Below are 21230 nucleotides of genomic sequence, written 5' to 3' on the forward strand. Positions count from 1 at the left end.
GTATCTTTCCCTATATAGGTACAATATCAAATAGTAAGCTGATACGCAGACTCACCAAGACTCTTGAAGCTGTAGTAAACGAGACTATAGCCGCCCTAGGCAATCTGACAGAGGAACAATCAGTGATGAGAATTGTTGTTCTCCAGAATCGTCTTGTCCTTGACGTCATCCTGGCCGATAGGGGCGGAGCTTGCAGGGTCATCGGATCCAGCTGCTGCATATTCATACCAGAAAATTCGCCATCTGTATATAAAGCTATAACACGCCTTCATAAGATTGTAAGCCAGATACACGAGAATCCAGGCACTTGGACGTGGTCCGGGTGGTTTTGGAGTGTGATATCAGCCTGGGGATGGAGAGTTCTATCCTTCCTAGGTATTGGCCTTCTTATGCTCTTCAGTTGTTGTTTATGCCTACAATGTGGACCAGCGATTTGTGGTCTGTGTGCCACATTGTGTATTCCACATCAAGGTTTTCGTTCAAAATACCGGAAGAAGAAGGAAGAAGAAATGATGCTCCATGAGCAAATCAATGGAATGATGAAGATTGATGTCTCGTGAAGGGCAAGAAGGGGACAAGGAGGGAATGTGGAAATGTGGATTTTCCTGATCAGTTATGTCCCCTATCTTGGACCCCAACGGTTCTATATGCATGTTACAAGTACATGTATGTTCCCTCCAGTTCCAGTTTCTAAGACGCAAACATATGTGTGTCTACCGTCGACATGTTCTCTGTCAGATCCGCCATCAATGGGCTGGATATTCGATTCCTAAGTATGAAAGGCCACCGACTTTAGATGGCTAAGTTACTCCATTTTTACAGTTCAGGCAAGTAGGCCCGATTCTGTCCTCAAAGCCTTTCCCTGCTCTCTGTCTTTGACAGCTTCAGCTTGAGCTCGCATCTGTATCCATGAACTTTGTCCTACTCCCTGTGCAGCTAACGGTGACTGCCTCGGCCAGTTTTCGCCTGTCTGCCAAGAAGTTGTATTTCACCTTCGAATTATCTATTTTACTCTTCAGCCGATGCATTCCTGTCCAGTGATTTAGGTAAACATTTCCTTTAGCTCACAAGCAAAGGACTCAGCCTTTCCGTCCTCCTGCAAGTGATTCATAGCCCTGTTGCCATGGAAAGTTTTCTATCCCTCGCAGCTCATATAGACACTTAGACGCTTGTACACGCACACAGTCAGTATAGAATAGATTCTGTCCGAGAGTTCTTCCTTGTGGATAACATAGTTCTTTAAACATAGGATGTTAGATATGATTTGGGATTAGGTTGACTTGACCCCAGACTTCTCGTCTCCACATGTAGAGCTAAATGTCAAGTCCCCTTCACCCCCTAGTTGCACGTCAATTACACGTCATGCTGCCGCGCGCGCATCTATGCCAAGTATTATCTTATAGATCCACCTATGTCTGATAATTCTAACCAATCATGTTTCTTTTATTCCTTATTACGCCTAGTTTCGATTATGTCACTGTTTTGTCACTTTTCTTATCAAATGTTACGCCTTCTACATTCGTTTCATTGTAATGCACTTATTATAAAAATACATGTCTGTTAATGAATTATTGTACTTCACTTCCTGAACCCTCGTGGTGACGGAACCTGAGGACCGCGACTCGAGTCGGCCATTTTGAATGGAATAAAGCCCATTAGAAAACCTCTTATACCACGGATTCTGCCTCTTGTTATTTTGAGCTATTTACTTTAATTTAAGATTCCGCATGAAATTCAGTCCGGTAATATTTATTTTATTTACCACAGGATGCTTGATTCCGGTTCAGGGAAGACATGGCTTGGCAGTTCGGGCTGGACTGTTCCCATGAGGCACAGGGTCAAGACTGATTGCATATGGCCATGTCTGAACTGGAGTGGCGTGGCGAGCAAAATAACGATGGATTAAACCCAGATCTGTGACTGGGGGTGAATGTTTTGCCAATGTTCAACATTCCGTCCATAATCTTGTGTGTTTTGCTGTTCGCCCTATGTGGGAAGGGTATGCCCAGACGTGGGTCCCGTGCTCACTACGCCACTGGAGTCAAGCTATCCAGGCTGAAGAGGGGTGAAACCCCAAAACCGGTCGTAGGATGCTTGATTCCGGTTCAGGGAAGACATAGCTTGGCAGTTCAGGCTGGACAGTTCCAATGAGGCACAGGGTCAAGACTGATTTGCATATGGCCATGTCTGAACTGGGGTGGAGAGCAAAATAACGATGGATTAAACCCAGATCTGTGACTGGGGTGAATGTTTTGCCAATGTGCAACATTCCGTCTATCATCTTGTGTGTTTTGCTGTTCGCCCTATGCGGGAAGGGTATGCCCAGACGTGGGTCTCGTGCTCACTACGCCACTGGAGTCAAGCTATCCTGGCTGAAGAGGAGTGAAACCCCAAAACCAGTCCTAGGATGCTTGATTCCGGTTCAGGAAAGACATGGCTTGGCAGATCGGGATGGACTGTTCCCATGAGGCACAGGGTCAAGACTGATTTGCATATGGCCATGTCTGAACTGGGGTGGCGTGGTGAGCAAAATAACGATGGATTAAACCCAGATCTGTGACTGGAGGAGAATGTTTTGCCAATGTGCAACATTCCGTCCATCATCTTGTGTGTTTTGCTGTTCGCCTATGTGGGAAGGGGATGCCCAGACGTGGGTCCCTTGCTCACTACGCCACTGGAGTCAAGCTATCCTGGCTGAAGAGGGCTGAAACCCCGAAACCGGTGCTAGGAATCTTGATTCCGGTTCAGGGAAGACATGGCTTGGCAGTTCGGGCTGGACTGTTCCCATGAAGCACAGGGTCAAGACTGATTTGCATATGGCCATGTCTGAACTGGAGTGGCGTGGTGAGCAAAATAACGATGGATTAAACCCAGATCTGTGACTGAGGGTGAATGTTTTGCCAATGTTCAACATTCCGTCCATCATCTTGTGTGTTTTGCTGTTTGCCCTATGTGGGAAGGGTATGCCCAGACATGGGTCCCGTGCTCACTACGCCACTGGAGTCAAGCTATCCTGGCTGAAGAGGGGTGAAACCCCAAAAACGGTCCTAGGATGCTTGATTCCGGTTCAGGGAAGACATGGCTTGGCAGTTCGGGCTGGACTGTTCCCATGACGCACAGGGTCAAGACTGATTTGCATATGGCCATGTCTGAACTGGGGTGGCGTGGTGAGTAAAATAACGATGGATTAAACCCAGATCTGTGACTGGGGTTGAATGTTTTGCCAATGTGCAACATTCCGTCCATCATCTTGTGTGTTTTGCTGTTTGCCCTATGCGGGAAGGGTATGCCCAGACGTGGGTCTCGTGCTCACTACGCCACTGGAGTCAAGCTATCCTGGCTGAAGAGGGGTGAAACCCCGAAACCAGTCCTAGGATGCTTGATTCCGGTTCAGGAAAGACATGGCTTGGCAGATCGGGATGGACTGTTCCCATGAGGCACAGGGTCAAGACTGATTTGCATATGGCCATGTCTGAACTGGGGTGGCGTGGTGAGCAAAATAACGATGGATTAAACCTAGATCTGTGACTGGGGGTGAATGTTTTGCCAATGTGCAACATTCCGTCCATCATCTTGTGTGTTTTGCTGTTTGCCCTATGTGGGAAGGGTATGCCCCGACATGGGTCCCGTGCTCTCTACGCCACTGGAGTTAAGCTATCCTGGCTGAAGACGGGTGAAACCCCGAAACCGGTCCTAGGATGCTTGATTCCGTTCAGGGAAGACAACGATTGGCACTTCGGGCTGGACTGTTCCCATGAGGCACAGGGTCAAGACTCATTTGCATATGGCCATATCTGAACTGGGGTGGCGTGGTGTGCAAAATAACGATGGATTAAACCCAGATCGGTGACTGGGGGTGAATGTTTTGCCAATGTGCAACATTCCGTCCATCATCTTGTGTGTTTTGCTGTTTGCCCTATGTGGGAAGGGTATGCCCAGACGTGGGTCCCGTGCTCACTACGCCACTGGAGTCAAGCTATCCTGGCTGAAGAGGGGTGAAACCCTGAAACCGGTCCTAGGATGCTTGATTCCGGTTCAGGGAAGACATGGCTTGGCATTTCGGGATGGACTGTTGCCATGAGGCACAGGGTCAAGACTGATTTGCATATGGTCATGTCTGAACTGGGGTGGCGTGGTGAGCAAAATAATGATGGATTAAACCCAGATCTGTGACTGGGGGTGAATGTTTTTCCAATGTGCAACATTCCGTCCATCATCTTGTGTGTTTTGCTGTTTGCCCTATGTGGGAAGGGTATCCCCAGACATGGGTCCCGTACTGACTACGCCACTGGAGTCAAGCTATCATGGCTGAAGAGAGGTGAAACCCCGAAACCGGTCCTAGGGTGCTTGATTCCGGTTCAGGGAAGAAATGGCTTGGCAGTTCGGGCTGAACTGTTCCCATGAGGCACAGGGTCAAGACTGATTTGCATATGGTCATGTCTGAACTGGGGTGGCGTGGTGAGCAAAATAATGATGGATTAAACCCAGATCTGTGACTGGGGGTGAATGTTTTGCCAATGTGCAACATTCCGTCCATCATCTTGTGTGTTTTGCTGTTCTCCCTATGTGGGAATGGAATGCCCAGATGTGGGTTCCGTGCTCACTACGCCACTGGAGTCAAGCTATCATGGCTGAAGAGGGGTGAAACCCCGAAACCGGTCCTAGGATGCTTGATTCCGGTTCAGGGAAGACATGGTTTGGCAGTTCGGGCTGAACTCTTCCCATGAGGCACAGGGTCAAGACTGATTTGCATATGGCCATGTCTGAACTGGGGTGGCGTGGTGAGCAAAATAATGATGGATTAAACCCAGATCTGTGACTGGGGGTGAATGTTTTGCCAATGTGCAACATTCCGTCCATCATCTTGTGTGTTTTGCTGTTCGCCCTATGTGGGAAGGGTATGCCCAGACATGGGTCCCCTACTCACTACGCCACTGGAGTCAAGCTATCATGGCTGAAGAGAGGTGAAACCCCGAAACCGATCCTAGGATGCTTGATTCCGGTTCAGGGAAGACATGGCTTGGCAGTTCGGGCTGGACTGTTCCCATGAGACACAGGGTCAAGACTGATTTGCATATGGCCATGTCTGAACTGGGGTGGCGTGGTGAGCAAAATAATGATGATTAAACCCAGATCTGTGACTCTGGGTGAATGTTTTGCCAATGTGCAACATTCCGTCCATCATCTTGTGTGTTTTGCTGTTCGCCTATGTGGGAAGGGTATGCCCAGACGTGGGTCCCTTGCTCACTACACCACTGGAGTCAAGCTATCCTGGCTGAAGAGGGCTGAAACCCCGAAACCGGTGCTAGGATGCTTGATTCCGGTTCAGGGAAGACATGGCTTGGCAGTTCGGGCTGGACTGTTCCCATGAGGCACAGGGTCAAGACTGATTGCATATGGCCATGTCTGAACTGGAGTGGCGTGGTGAGCAAAATACCGATGGATAAAACCCAGATCTGTGACTGGGGGAGAATGTTTTTTCAATGTTCAACATTCCGTCCATCATCTTGTGTGTTTTGCTGTTCGCCCTATGTGGGAAGGTTATGCCCAGACATGGGTCCCGTGCTCACTACGCCACTGGAGTCAAGCTATCCTGGCTGAAGAGGGGTGAAACCCCAAAAACGGTCCTAGGATGCTTGATTCCGGTTCAGGGAAGACATGGCTTGGCAGTTCGGGCTGGACTGTTCCCATGACGCGCAGGGTCCAGACTGATTTGCATATGGCCATGTCTAAACTGGGGTGGCGTGGTGAGTAAAATAACGATGGATTAAACCCAGATCTGTGACTGGGGGTGAATGTTTTGCCAATGTGCAACATTCCGTCCATAATCTTGTGTGTTTTGCTGTTCGCCCTATGTGGGAAGGGTATGCCCAGACGTGGGTACCGTGCTCACTACGCCACTGGAGTCAAGCTATCCAGGCTGAAGAGGGGTGAAACCCCAAAACCGGTCGTAGGATGCTTGATTCCGGTTCAGGGAAGACATAGCTTGGCAGTTCAGGCTGGACAGTTCCAATGAGGCACAGGGTCAAGACTGATTTGCATATGGCCATGTCTGAACTGGGGTGGTGAGCAAAATAACGATGGATTAAACCCAGATCTGTGACTGGGGGTGAATGTTTTGCCAATGTGCAACATTCCGTCTATCATCTTGTGTGTTTTGCTGTTCGCTCTATGCGGGAAGGGTATGCCCAGACGTGGGTCTCGTGCTCACTACGCCACTGGAGTCAAGCTATCCTGGCTGAAGAGGAGTGAAACCCCAAAACCAGTCCTAGGATGCTTGATTCCGGTTCAGGAAAGACATGGCTTGGCAGATTGGGATGGACTGTTCCCATGAGGCACAGGGTCAAGACTGATTTGCATATGGCCATGTCTGAACTGGGGTGGCGTGGTGAGCAAAATAACGATGGATTAAACCCAGATCTGTGACTGGAGGTGAATGTTTTGCCAATGTGCAACATTCCGTCCATCATCTTGTGTGTTTTGCTGTTCGCCCTATGTGGGAAGGGTATGCCCAGATGTGGGTCCCGTGCTCACTAAGCCACTGGAGTCAAGCTATCCTGGCTGAAGAGGGGTGAAGCCCCAAAACCGGTCCTAGGATGCTTGATTCCGGTTCAGGGAAGACATAGCTTGACAGTTCGGGCTGGACTGTTCCCATGAGGCATAGGGTCAAGACTGATTTGCATATGGCCATGTCTGAACTAGGGTGGCAAGCAAAATAACGATGGATTAAACCCAGATCTGTGACTGGGGGTGAATGTTTTCCCAATGTGCAACATTCCGTCAATCATCTTGTGTGTTTTGCTGTTCACCCTATGCGGGAAGGGTATGCCCAGACGTGGCTCCCGTGCTCACTAAGCCACTGGAGTCAAGCTATCCTGGCTGTAGAGGGGTGAAACCCCGAAACCAGTCCGAGGATGCTTGATTCCGGTTCAGGGAAGACATGGCTTGGCAGTTCGGGCTGGACTGTTCCCATAAGGCACATGGTCAAAACTGCTTTGAATATGGCCATGTGGGAACTGGGGTGGCGTGGTGAGCAAAATAACGATGGATTAAACCCAGATCTGTGACTGGGGGTGAATGTTTTGCCAATGTGCAATATTCCGTCCATCATCTTGTGTGTTTTGCTGTTCGCCCTATGTGGGAAAGGTATGCCCAGACATGGGTCGCGTGCTCACTACGCCACTGGAGTTGAGCTATCATGGCTGAAGAGGGGTGAAACCCCGAAACCGGTCCTAGGATGCTTGATTCCGGTTCAGGGAAGACATGGCTTGGCAGTTCGGGCTTGACTGTTCCCATAAGTAACAGGGTCAAGATTGATTTGCATATGGCCATCTCTGAACTGGGTGGCGTGGTGAGCAAAATAACGATGGTTGAAACCCAGATCTGTGACTGGGGTTGAGTGTTTTGCCAATGTGCAACAACATTCCGTCCATCATCTTGTGTGTTTTGCTGTTCGCCCTATGTGGGAAGGGTATGCCCAGACATGGGTCCCGTACTCACTACGCCACTGGAGTCAAGCTATCATGGCTGAAGAGAGGTGAAACCCCGAAACCGGTCCTAGGGTGCTTGATTCCGGTTCAGGGAAGAAATGGCTTGGCAGTTCGGGCTGAACTGTTCCCATGAGGCACAGGGTCAAGACTGATTTGCATATGGTCATGTCTGAACTGGGGTGGCGTGGTGAGCAAAATAATGATGGATTAAACCCAGATCTGTGACTGGGGGTGAATGTTTTGCCAATGTGCAACATTCCGTCCATCATCTTGTGTGTTTTGCTGTTCTCCCTATGTGGGAATGGTATGCCCAGATGTGGGTTCCGTGCTCACTACGCCACTGGAGTCAAGCTATCATGGCTGAAGAGGGGTGAAACCCCGAAACCGGTCCTAGGATGCTTGATTCCGGTTCAGGGAAGACATGGTTTGGCAGTTCGGGCTGAACTCTTCCCATGAGGCACAGGGTCAAGACTGATTTGCATATGGCCATGTCTGAACTGTGGTGGCGTGGTGAGCAAAATAATGATGGATTAAACCCAGATCTGTGACTGGGGGTGAATGTTTTGCCAATGTGCAACATTCCGTCCATCATCTTGTGTGTTTTGCTGTTCACCCTATGTGGGAAGGGTATGCCCAGACATGGGTCCCCTACTCACTACGCCACTGGAGTCAAGCTATCATGGCTGAAGAGAGGTGAAACCCCGAAACCGGTCCTAGGATGCTTGATTCCGGTTCAGGGAAGACATGGCTTGGCAGTTCGGGCTGGACTGTTCCCATGAGACACAGGGTCAAGACTGATTTGCATATGGCCATGTCTGAACTGGGGTGGCGTGGTGAGCAAAATAATGATGATTAAACCCAGATCTGTGACTGGGGGTGAATGTTTTGCCAATGTGCAACATTCCGTCCATCATCTTGTGTGTTTTGCTGTTCGCCTATGTGGGAAGGGTATGCCCAGACGTGGGTCCCTTGCTCACTACACCACTGGAGTCAAGCTATCCTGGCTGAAGAGGGCTGAAACCCCGAAACCGGTGCTAGGATGCTTGATTCCGGTTCAGGGAAGACATGGCTTGGCAGTTCGGGCTGGACTGTTCCCATGAGGCACAGGGTCAAGACTGATTGCATATGGCCATGTCTGAACTGGAGTGGCGTGGTGAGCAAAATAACGATGGATAAAACCCAGATCTGTGACTGGGGGTGAATGTTTTGCCAATGTTCAACATTCCGTCCATCATCTTGTGTGTTTTGCTGTTCGCCCTATGTGGGAAGGGTATGCCCAGACATGGGTCCCGTGCTCACTACGCCACTGGAGTCAAGCTATCCTGGCTGAAGAGGGGTGAAACCCCAAAAACGGTCCTAGGATGCTTGATTCCGGTTCAGGGAAGACATGGCTTGGCAGTTCGGGCTGGACTGTTCCCATGACGCACAGGGTCAAGACTGATTTGCATATGGCCATGTCTAAACTGGGGTGGCGTGGTGAGTAAAATAACGATGGATTAAACCTAGATCTGTGACTGGGGGTGAATGTTTTGCCAATGTGCAACATTCCGTCCATAATCTTGTGTGTTTCGCTGTTCGCCCTATGTGGGAAGGGTATGCCCAGACGTGGGTTCCGTGCTCACTACGCCACTGGAGTCAAGCTATCAAGGCTGAAGAGGGGTGAAACCCCAAAACCGGTCGTAGGATGCTTGATTCCGGTTCAGGGAAGACATGGCTTGGCAGATTGGGATGGACTGTTCCCATGAGGCACAGGGTCAAGACTGATTTGCATATGGCCATGTCTGAACTGGGGTGGTGAGCAAAATAACGATGGATTAAACCCAGATCTGTGACTGGGGGTGAATGTTTTGCCAATGTGCAACATTCCGTCTATCATCTTGTGTGTTTTGCTGTTCGCTCTATGCGGGAAGGGTATGCCCAGACGTGGGTCTCGTGCTCACTACGCCACTGGAGTCAAGCTATCCTGGCTGAAGAGGAGTGAAACCCCAAAACCAGTCCTAGGATGCTTGATTCCGGTTCAGGAAAGACATGGCTTGGCAGATTGGGATGGACTGTTCCCATGAGGCACAGGGTCAAGACTGATTTGCATATGGCCATGTCTGAACTGGGGTGGCGTGGTGAGCAAAATAACGATGGATTAAACCCAGATCTGTGACTGGAGGTGAATGTTTTGCCAATGTGCAACATTCCGTCCATCATCTTGTGTGTTTTGCTGTTCGCCTATGTGGGAAGGGGATGCCCAGACATGGGTCCCTTGCTCACTACGCCACTGGAGTCAAGCTATCCTGGCTGAAGAGGGCTGAAACCCCGAAACCGGTGCTAGGATGCTTGATTCCGGTTCAGGGAAGACATGGCTTGGCAGTTCGGGCTGGACTGTTCCCATGAAGCACAGGGTCAAGACTGATTTGCATATGGCCATGTCTGAACTGGAGTGGCGTGGTGAGCAAAATAACGATGGATTAAACCCAGATCTGTGACTGGGGGTGAATGTTTTGCCAATGTGCAACATTCCGTCCATCATCTTGTGTGTTTTGCTGTTCTCCCTATGTGGGAATGGTATGCCCAGATGTGGGTTCCGTGCTCACTACGCCACTGGAGTCAAGCTATCATGGCTGAAGAGGGGTGAAACCCCGAAACCGGTCCTAGGATGCTTGATTCCGGTTCAGGGAAGACATGGTTTGGCAGTTCGGGCTGAACTCTTCCCATGAGGCACAGGGTCAAGACTGATTTGCATATGGCCATGTCTGAACTGGGGTGGCGTGGTGAGCAAAATAATGATGGATTAAACCCAGATCTGTGACTGGGGGTGAATGTTTTGCCAATGTGCAACATTCCGTCCATCATCTTGTGTGTTTTGCTGTTCGCCCTATGTGGGAAGGGTATGCCCAGACATGGGTCCCCTACTCACTACGCCACTGAAGTCAAGCTATCATGGCTGAAGAGAGGTGAAACCCCGAAACCGGTCCTAGGATGCTTGATTCCGGTTCAGGGAAGACATGGCTTGGCAGTTCGGGCTGGACTGTTCCTATGAGACACAGGGTCAAGACTGATTTGCATATGGCCATGTCTGAACTGGGGTGGCGTGGTGAGCAAAATAATGATGATTAAACCCAGATCTGTGACTGGGGGTTAATGTTTTGCCAATGTGCAACATTCCGTCCATCATCTTGTGTGTTTTGCTGTTCGCCTATGTGGGAAGGGTATGCCCAGACGTGGGTCCCTTGCTCACTACGCCACTGGAGTCAAGCTATCCTGGCTGAAGAGGGCTGAAACCCCGAAACCGGTGCTAGGATGCTTGATTCCGGTTCAGGGAAGACATGGCTTGGCAGTTCGGGCTGGACTGTTCCCATGAGGCACAGGGTCAAGACTGATTGCATATGGCCATGTCTGAACTGGAGTGGTGTGGTGAGCAAAATAACGATGGATAAAACCCAGATCTGTGACTGGGGGTGAATGTTTTGCCAATGTTCAACATTCCGTCCATCATCTTGTGTGTTTTGCTGTTCGCACTATGTGGGAAGGGTATGCCCAGACATGGGTCCCGTGCTCACTACGCCACTGGAGTCAAGCTATCCTGGCTGAAGAGGGGTGAAACCCCAAAAACGGTCCTAGGATGCTTGATTCCGGTTCAGGGAAGACATGGCTTGGCAGTTCGGGCTGGACTGTTCCCATGACGCACAGGGTCAAGACTGATTTGCATATGGCCATGTCTAAACTGTGGTGGCGTGGTGAGTAAAATAACGATGGATTAAACCCAGATCTGTGACTGGGGGTGAATGTTTTGCCAATGTGCAACATTCCGTCCATAATCTTGTGTGTTTTGCTGTTCGCCCTATGGTGGAAGGGTATGCCCAGACGTGGGTCCCGTGCTCACTACGCCACTGGAGTCAAGCTATCCAGGCTGAAGAGGGGTGAAACCCCAAAACCGGTCGTAGGATGCTTGATTCCGGTTCAGGGAAGACATAGCTTGGCAGTTCAGGCTGGACAGTTCCAATGAGGCACAGGGTCAAGACTGATTTGCATATGGCCATGTCTGAACTGGGGTGGTGAGCAAAATAACGATGGATTAAACCTAGATCTGTGACTGGGGGTGAATGTTTTGCCAATGTGCAACATTCCGTCTATCATCTTGTGTGTTTTGCTGTTCGCTCTATGCGGGAAGGGTATGCCCAGACGTGGGTCTCGTGCTCACTACGCCACTGGAGTCAAGCTATCCTGGCTGAAGAGGAGTGAAACCCCAAAACCAGTCCTAGGATGCTTGATTCCGGTTCAGGAAAGACATGGCTTGGCAGATCGGGATGGACTGTTCCCTTGAGGCACAGGGTCAAGACTGATTTGCATATGGCCATGTCTGAACTGGGGTGGCGTGGTGAGCAAAATAACGATGGATTAAACCCAGATCTGTGACTGGAGGTGAATGTTTTCCCAATGTGCAACATTCCGTCCATCATCTTGTGTGTTTTGCTGTTCGCCTATGTGGGAAGGGGATGCCCAGACGTGGGTCCCTTGCTCACTACGCCACTGGAGTCAAGCTATCCTGGCTGAAGAGGGCTGAAACCCCGAAACCGGTGCTAGGATGCTTGATTCCGGTTCAGGGAAGACATGGCTTGGCAGTTCGGGCTGGACTGTTCCCATGAAGCACAGGGTCAAGACTGATTTGCATATGGCCATGTCTGAACTGGAGTGGCGTGGTGAGCAAAATAACGATGGATTAAACCCAGATCTGTGACTGGGGGTGAATGTTTTGCCAATGTTCAACATTCCGTCCATCATCTTGTGTGTTTTGCTGTTTGCCCTATGTGGGAAGGGTATGCCCAGACATGGGTCCCGTGCTCACTACGCCACTGGAGTCAAGCTATCCTGGCTGAAGAGGGGTGAAACCCCAAAAACGGTCCTAGGATGCTTGATTCCGGTTCAAGGAAGACATGGCTTGGCAGTTCGGGCTGGACTGTTCCCATGACGCACAGGGTCAAAACTGATTTTCATATGGCCATGTCTGAACTGGGGTGGCGTGGTGAGTAAAATAACAATGGATTAAACCCAGATCTGTGACTGGGGGTTAATGTTTTGCCAATGTGCAATATTCCGTCCATCATCTTGTGTGTTTTGCTGGTCGCCCTATGTGGGAAGGGTATGCTCAGACGTGGGTCCCATGCTCACTACGCCACTGGAGTCAAGCTATCCTGGCTGAAGAGGGGTGAAACCCCGAAACCGGTCCTAGGATGCTTGATTCCGGTTCAGGGAAGACATGGTTTGGCAGTTCGGGCTGAACTGTTCCCATGAGGCACAGGGTCAAGACTGATTTGCATATGGCCATGTCTGAACTGGGGTGGCGTGGTGAGCAAAATAATGATTGATTAAACCCAGATCTGTTACTGGGGGTGAATGTTTTGCCAATGTGCAACATTCCATCCATCATCTTGTGTGTTTTGCTGTTCGCCCTATGTGGGAAGGGTATGCCCAGACATGGGTCCCCTACTCACTACGCCACTGGAGTCAAGCTATCATGGCTGAAGAGAGGTGAAACCCCGAAACCGGTCCTAGGATGCTTGATTCCGGTTCAGGGAAGACATGGCTTGGCAGTTCGGGCTGGACTGTTCCCATGAGACACAGGGTCAAGACTGATTTGCATATGGCCATGTCTGAACTGGGGTGGCGTGGTGAGCAAAATAATGATGATTAAACCCAGATCTGTGACTGGGGGTGAATGTTTTGCCAATGTGCAACATTCCGTCCATCATCTTGTGTGTTTTGCTGTTCTCCCTATGTTGGAACGGTATGCCCAGACGTGGGTTCCGTGCTCACTACGCCACTGGAGTCAAGCTATCCTGCCTGAAGAGGGGTGAAACCCCGAAACCGGTCCTAGGATGTTTGATTCCGGTTCAGGGAATACATGGCTTGGCAGTTCGGGCTGGACTGTTCCCATGAGGCACAGGGTCAAGACTGATTTGCATATGGCCATGTCTGAACTGGGGAGGCATGGTGAGCAAAATAACGATGGATTATACCCAGATCTGTGACTGGGGGTGAATGTTTTGCCAATGTGCAACATTCTGTCCATCATCTTTTGTGTTTTGCTGTGCGCCCTATGTGGGAAGGGTATGCCCAGACGTGGGTCCCGTGCTCACTACGCCACTGGAGTCAAGCTATCCTGGCTGAAGAGGGGGGAAACCCCGAAACCGGTCCTAGAATGCTTGATTTCGGTTCAGCGAAGACATGGCTTGGCAGATCGGGCTGGATTGTTCCCATGAGGAACAGGGTCAAGACTGATTTGCAAATGTACATGTCTGAACTGGGGTGGCGTGGTGAGCAAAATAACGATGGATTAAACCCAGATCTGTGACTGGGGGTGAATGTTTTGCCAATGTGAAACATTCCGTCCATCATCTTGTGTGTTTTGCTGTTCGCCTATGTGGGAAGGGTATGCCCAGACGTGGGTCCCTTGCTCACTACGCCACTGGAGTCAAGCTATCCTGGCTGAAGAGGGCTGAAACCCCGAAACCGGTGCTAGGATGCTTGATTCCGGTTCAGGGAAGACATGGCTTGGCAGTTCGGGCTGGACTGTTCCCATGAGGCACAGGGTCAAGACTGATTGCATATGGCCATGTCTGAACTGGAGTGGCGTGGTGAGCAAAATAACGATGGATTAAACCCAGATCTGTGACTGGGGGTGAATGTTTTGCCAATGTTCAACATTCCATCCATCATCTTGTGTGTTTTGCTGTTCGCCCTATGTGGGAAGGGTATGCCCAGACATGGGTCCCGTGCTCACTACACCACTGGAGTCAAGCTATCCTGGCTGAAGAGGGGTGAAACCCCAAAAACGGTCCTAGGATGCTTGATTCCGGTTCAGGGAAGACATGGCTTGGCAGTTCGGGCTGGACTGTTCCCATGACGCACAGGGTCAAGACTGATTTGCATATGGCCATGTCTAAACTGGGGTGGCGTGGTGAGTAAAATAACGATGGATTAAACCCAGATCTGTGACTGGGGGTGAATGTTTTGCCAATGTGCAACATTCCGTCCATAATCTTGTTTGTTTTGCTGTTCGCCCTATGTGGGAAGGGTATGCCCAGACGTGGGTCCGGTGCTCACTACGCCACTGGAGTCAAGCTATCCAGGCTGAAGAGGGGTGAAACCCCAAAACCGGTCGTAGGATGCTTGATTCCGGTTCAGGGAAGACATAGCTTGGCAGTTCAGGCTGGACAGTTCCAATGAGGCACAGGGTCAAGACTGATTTGCATATGGCCATGTCTGAACTGGGGTGGTGAGCAAAATAACGATGGATTAAACCCAGATCTGTGACTGGGGGTGAATGTTTTGCCAATGTGCAACATTCCGTCTATCATCTTGTGTGTTTTGCTGTTCGCCCTATGCGGGAAGGCTATGCCCAGACGTGGGTCTCGTGCTCACTACGCCACTGGAGTCAAGCTATCCTGGCTGAAGAGGAGTGAAACCCCAAAACCAGTCCTAGGATGCTTGATTCCGGTTCAGGAAAGACATGGCTTGGCACATCGGGATGGACTATTCCCATGAGGCACAGGGTCAAGACTGATTTGCATATGGCCATGTCTGAACTGGGGTGGCGTGGTGAGCAAAATAACGATGGATTAAACCCAGATCTGTGACTGGAGGTGAATGTTTTGCCAATGTGCAACATTCTGTCCATCATCTTGTGTGTTTTGCTGTTCGCCTATGTGGGAAGGGGATGCCCAGATGTGGGTCCCTTGCTCACTACGCCACTGGAGTCAAGCTATCCTGGCTGAAGAGGGCTGAAACCCCGAAACCGGTGCTAGGATGCTTGATTCCGGTTCAGGGAAGACATGGCTTGGCAGTTCGGGCTGGACTGTTCCCATCAAGCACAGGGTCAAGACTGATTTGCATATGGCCATGTCTGAACTGGAGTAGCGTGGTGACCAAAATAACGATGGATTAAACCCAGATCTGTGACTGGGGGTGAATGTTTTGCCAATGTTCAACATTCAATCCATCATCTTGTGTGTTTTGCTGTTTGCCCTATGTGGGAAGGGTATGCCCAGACATGGGTCCCATGCTCACTACGCCATTGGAGTCAAGCTATCCTGGCTGAAGAGGGGTGAAACCCCAAAAACGGTCCTAGGATGGTTGATTCCGGTTCAGGGAAGACATGGCTTGGCAGTTCGGGCTGGACTGTTCCCATGACGCACAGGGTCAAGACTGATTTGCATATGGCCATGTCTGAACTGGGGTGGCGTGGTGAGTAAAATAACGATGGATTAAACCCAGATCTGTGACTGGGGGTGAATGTTTTGCCAATGTGCAACATTCCGTCTATCATCTTGTGTGTTTTGCTGTTTGCCCTATGCGGGAAGGGTATGCCCAGACGTGGGTCTCGTGCTCACTACGCCACTGGAGTCAAGCTATCCTGGCTGAAGAGGGGTGAAACCCCGAAACCGGTCCTAGGATGCTTGATTCTGTTCAGGGAAGACAACGATTGGCACTTCGGGCTGGACTGTTCCCATGAGGCACAGGGTCAAGACTCATTTGCATATGGACATATCTGAACTGGGGTGGCGTGGTGTGCAAAATAACGATGGATTAAACCCAGATCGGTGACTGGGGGTGAATGTTTTGCCAATGTGCAACATTCCGTCCATCATCTTGTGTGTTTTGCTGATTGCCCTATGTGGGAAGGGTATGCCCCGTCATGGGTCCTGTGCTCACTACGCCATTGGAGTTAAGCTATCCTGGCTGAAGAGGGCTGAAACCCCGAAACCGGTCCTAGGATGCTTGATTCCATTCAGGGAAGACATGTCTCGGCAGTTCGGGCTGCACTGTTCCCATGAGTCACAGGCTCAAGACTGATTTGCATATGGCCATGTCTGAACTGGGGTGGCGTGGTGAGCAAAATAACAATGGATTAATCCCAGATCTGTGACTGGTGGTGAATGTTTTGCCAATGTTCAACATTCCGTCCATCATCTTGTGTGTTTTGCTGTTCGCCCTATGTGGGAAGGGTATGCCCAGACATGGGTCCCGTGCTCACTACGCCACTGGAGTCAAGCTATCCTGGCTGAAGAGGGGTGAAACCCCAAAAACGGTCCTAGGATGCTTGATTCCGGTTCAGGGAAGACATGGCTTGGCAGTTCGGGCTGGACTGTTCCCATGACGCACAGGGTCAAGACTGATTTGCATATGGCCATGTCTAAACTGGGGTTGCGTGGTGAGTAAAATAACAATGGATTAAACCCAGATCTGTGACTGGGGGTGAATGTTTTGCCAATGTGCAACATTCCGTCCATAATCTTGTGTGTTTTGCTGTTCGCCCTATGTGGGAAGGGTATGCCCAGACGTGGGTCCTGTGCTCACTACGCCACTGGAGTCAAGCTATCCAGGCTGAAGAGGGGTGAAACCCCAAAACCGGTCGTAGGATGCTTGATTCCGGTTCAGGGAAGACATAGCTTGGCAGTTCAGGCTGGACAGTTCCAATGAGGCACAGGGTCAAGACTGATTTGCATATGGCCATGTCTAAACTGGGGTTGCGTGGTGAGTAAAATAACAATGGATTAAACCCAGATCTGTGACTGGGGGTGAATGTTTTGCCAATGTGCAACATTCCGTCCATAATCTTGTGTGTTTTGCTGTTCGCCCTATGTGGGAAGGGTATGCCCAGACGTGGGTCTCGTGCTCACTACGCCACTGGAGTCAAGCTATCCTGGCTGAAGAGGGGTGAAACCCCAAAAACGGTCCTAGGATGCTTGATTCCGGTTCAGGGAAGACATGGCTTGGCAGTTCGGGCTGGACTGTTCCCATGACGCACAGGGTCAAGACTGATTTGCATCTGGCCATGTCTAAACTGGGGTGGCGTGGTGAGTAAAATAACGATGGAGTAAACCCAGATCTGTGACTGGGGGTGAATGTTTTGCCAATGTGCAACATTCCGTCCATAATCTTGTGTGTTTTGCTGTTCGCCCTATGTGGGAAGGGTATGCCCAGACGTGGGTCCTGTGCTCACTACGCCACTGGAGTCAAGCTATCCAGGCTGAAGAGGGGTGAAACCCCAAAACCGGTCGTAGGATGCTTGATTCCGGTTCAGGGAAGACATCGCTTGGCAGTTCAGGCTGGACAGTTCCAATGAGGCACAGGGTCAAGACTGATTTGCATATGGCCATGTCTGAACTGGGGTGGTGAGCAAAATAACGATGGATTAAACCCAGATCTGTGACTGGGGGTGAATGTTTTGCCAATGTGCAACATTCCGTCTATCATCTTGTGTGTTTTGCTGTTTGCCCTATGCGGGAAGGGTATGCCCAGACGTGGGTCTCGTGCTCACTACGCCACTGGAGTCAAGCTATCCTGGCTGAAGAGGGGTGAAACCCCGAAACCAGTCCTAGGATGCTTGATTCCGGTTAAGGAAAGACATGGCTTGACAGATCGGGATGGACTGTTCCCATGAGGCACAGGGTCAAGACTGATTTGCATATGGCCATGTCTGAACTGGGGTGGCGTGGTGTGCAAAATAACGATGGATTAAACCCAGATCGGTGACTGGGGGTGAATGTTTTGCCAATGTGCAACATTCGGTCCATCATCTTGTGTGTTTTGCTGTTCGCCCTATGTGGAAAGGGTATGCCCAGACGTGGGTCCTGTGCTTACTACGCCACTGGAGTCAAGCTATACAGGCTGAAGAGGGGTGAAACCCCGAAACCGGACCTAGTATGCTTGATTCCGGTTCAGGGAAGACATGTCTCGGCAGTTCGGGCTGCACTGTTCCCATGAGTCACAGGCTCAAGACTGATTTGCATATGGCCATGTCTGAACTGGGGTGACGTGGTGAGCAAAATAACAATGGATTAATCCCAGATCAGTGACTGGGGGTGAATGTTTTGCCAAAGTGCAACATTCCGTCCATCATCTTGTGTGTTTTGCTGTTCGCCCTATGCGGGAAGGGTATGCCCAGACGTGGGTCTCGTGCTCACTACGCCACTGGAGTCAAGCTATCCTGGCTGAAGAGGGGTGAAACCCCGAAACCGGTCCTAGGATGCTTGATTCTGTTCAGGGAAGACAACGATTGGCACTTCGGGCTGGACTGTTCCCATGAGGCACAGGGTCAAGACTCATTTGCATATGGACATATCTGAACTGGGGTGGCGTGGTGTGCAAAATAACGATGGATTAAACCCAGATCGGTGACTGGGGGTGAATGTTTTGCCAATGTGCAACATTCCGTCCATCATCTTGTGTGTTTTGCTGATTGCCCTATGTGGGAAGGGTATGCCCCGTCATGGGTCCTGTGCTCACTACGCCATTGGAGTTAAGCTATCCTGGCTGAAGAGGGCTGAAACCCCGAAACCGGTCCTAGGATGCTTGATTCCATTCAGGGAAGACATGTCTCGGCAGTTCGGGCTGCACTGTTCCCATGAGTCACAGGCTCAAGACTGATTTGCATATGGCCATGTCTGAACTGGGGTGGCGTGGTGAGCAAAATAACAATGGATTAATCCCAGATCTGTGACTGGTGGTGAATGTTTTGCCAATGTTCAACATTCCGTCCATCATCTTGTGTGTTTTGCTGTTCGCCCTATGTGGGAAGGGTATGCCCAGACATGGGTCCCGTGCTCACTACGCCACTGGAGTCAAGCTATCCTGGCTGAAGAGGGGTGAAACCCCAAAAACGGTCCTAGGATGCTTGATTCCGGTTCAGGGAAGACATGGCTTGGCAGTTCGGGCTGGACTGTTCCCATGACGCACAGGGTCAAGACTGATTTGCATATGGCCATGTCTAAACTGGGGTTGCGTGGTGAGTAAAATAACAATGGATTAAACCCAGATCTGTGACTGGGGGTGAATGTTTTGCCAATGTGCAACATTCCGTCCATAATCTTGTGTGTTTTGCTGTTCGCCCTATGTGGGAAGGGTATGCCCAGACGTGGGTCCTGTGCTCACTACGCCACTGGAGTCAAGCTATCCAGGCTGAAGAGGGGTGAAACCCCAAAACCGGTCGTAGGATGCTTGATTCCGGTTCAGGGAAGACATAGCTTGGCAGTTCAGGCTGGACAGTTCCAATGAGGCACAGGGTCAAGACTGATTTGCATATGGCCATGTCTAAACTGGGGTTGCGTGGTGAGTAAAATAACAATGGATTAAACCCAGATCTGTGACTGGGGGTGAATGTTTTGCCAATGTGCAACATTCCGTCCATAATCTTGTGTGTTTTGCTGTTCGCCCTATGTGGGAAGGGTATGCCCAGACGTGGGTCTCGTGCTCACTACGCCACTGGAGTCAAGCTATCCTGGCTGAAGAGGGGTGAAACCCCAAAAACGGTCCTAGGATGCTTGATTCCGGTTCAGGGAAGACATGGCTTGGCAGTTCGGGCTGGACTGTTCCCATGACGCACAGGGTCAAGACTGATTTGCATCTGGCCATGTCTAAACTGGGGTGGCGTGGTGAGTAAAATAACGATGGAGTAAACCCAGATCTGTGACTGGGGGTGAATGTTTTGCCAATGTGCAACATTCCGTCCATAATCTTGTGTGTTTTGCTGTTCGCCCTATGTGGGAAGGGTATGCCCAGACGTGGGTCCTGTGCTCACTACGCCACTGGAGTCAAGCTATCCAGGCTGAAGAGGGGTGAAACCCCAAAACCGGTCGTAGGATGCTTGATTCCGGTTCAGGGAAGACATCGCTTGGCAGTTCAGGCTGGACAGTTCCAATGAGGCACAGGGTCAAGACTGATTTGCATATGGCCATGTCTGAACTGGGGTGGTGAGCAAAATAACGATGGATTAAACCCAGATCTGTGACTGGGGGTGAATGTTTTGCCAATGTGCAACATTCCGTCTATCATCTTGTGTGTTTTGCTGTTTGCCCTATGCGGGAAGGGTATGCCCAGACGTGGGTCTCGTGCTCACTACGCCACTGGAGTCAAGCTATCCTGGCTGAAGAGGGGTGAAACCCCGAAACCAGTCCTAGGATGCTTGATTCCGGTTAAGGAAAGACATGGCTTGACAGATCGGGATGGACTGTTCCCATGAGGCACAGGGTCAAGACTGATTTGCATATGGCCATGTCTGAACTGGGGTGGCGTGGTGTGCAAAATAACGATGGATTAAACCCAGATCGGTGACTGGGGGTGAATGTTTTGCCAATGTGCAACATTCGGTCCATCATCTTGTGTGTTTTGCTGTTCGCCCTATGTGGAAAGGGTATGCCCAGACGTGGGTCCTGTGCTTACTACGCCACTGGAGTCAAGCTATACAGGCTGAAGAGGGGTGAAACCCCGAAACCGGACCTAGTATGCTTGATTCCGGTTCAGGGAAGACATGTCTCGGCAGTTCGGGCTGCACTGTTCCCATGAGTCACAGGCTCAAGACTGATTTGCATATGGCCATGTCTGAACTGGGGTGACGTGGTGAGCAAAATAACAATGGATTAATCCCAGATCAGTGACTGGGGGTGAATGTTTTGCCAAAGTGCAACATTCCGTCCATCATCTTGTGTGTTTTGCTGTTCGCCCTATGTGGGAAGGGTATGCCCAGACGTGGGTCCCGTGCTCACTACACCACTGGAGTCAAGCTATCCTGGCTGAAGAGGGGTGAAACCCCAAAACCGGTCCTAGGATGCTTGATTCCGGTTCAGGGAAGACATAGCTTGGCAGTTCGGGCTGGACTGTTCCCATGAGGCACAGGTCAAGACTGATTTGCATATGGCCATGTCTGAACTTGGGTGGCGTGGTGAGCAAAATAACGATGGATTAAACCCA

Source organism: Triturus cristatus, chromosome 1_1, assembly GCF_964204655.1.
Source record: "Triturus cristatus chromosome 1_1, aTriCri1.1, whole genome shotgun sequence".
Taxonomy (NCBI): Eukaryota; Metazoa; Chordata; class Amphibia; order Caudata; family Salamandridae; genus Triturus; species Triturus cristatus.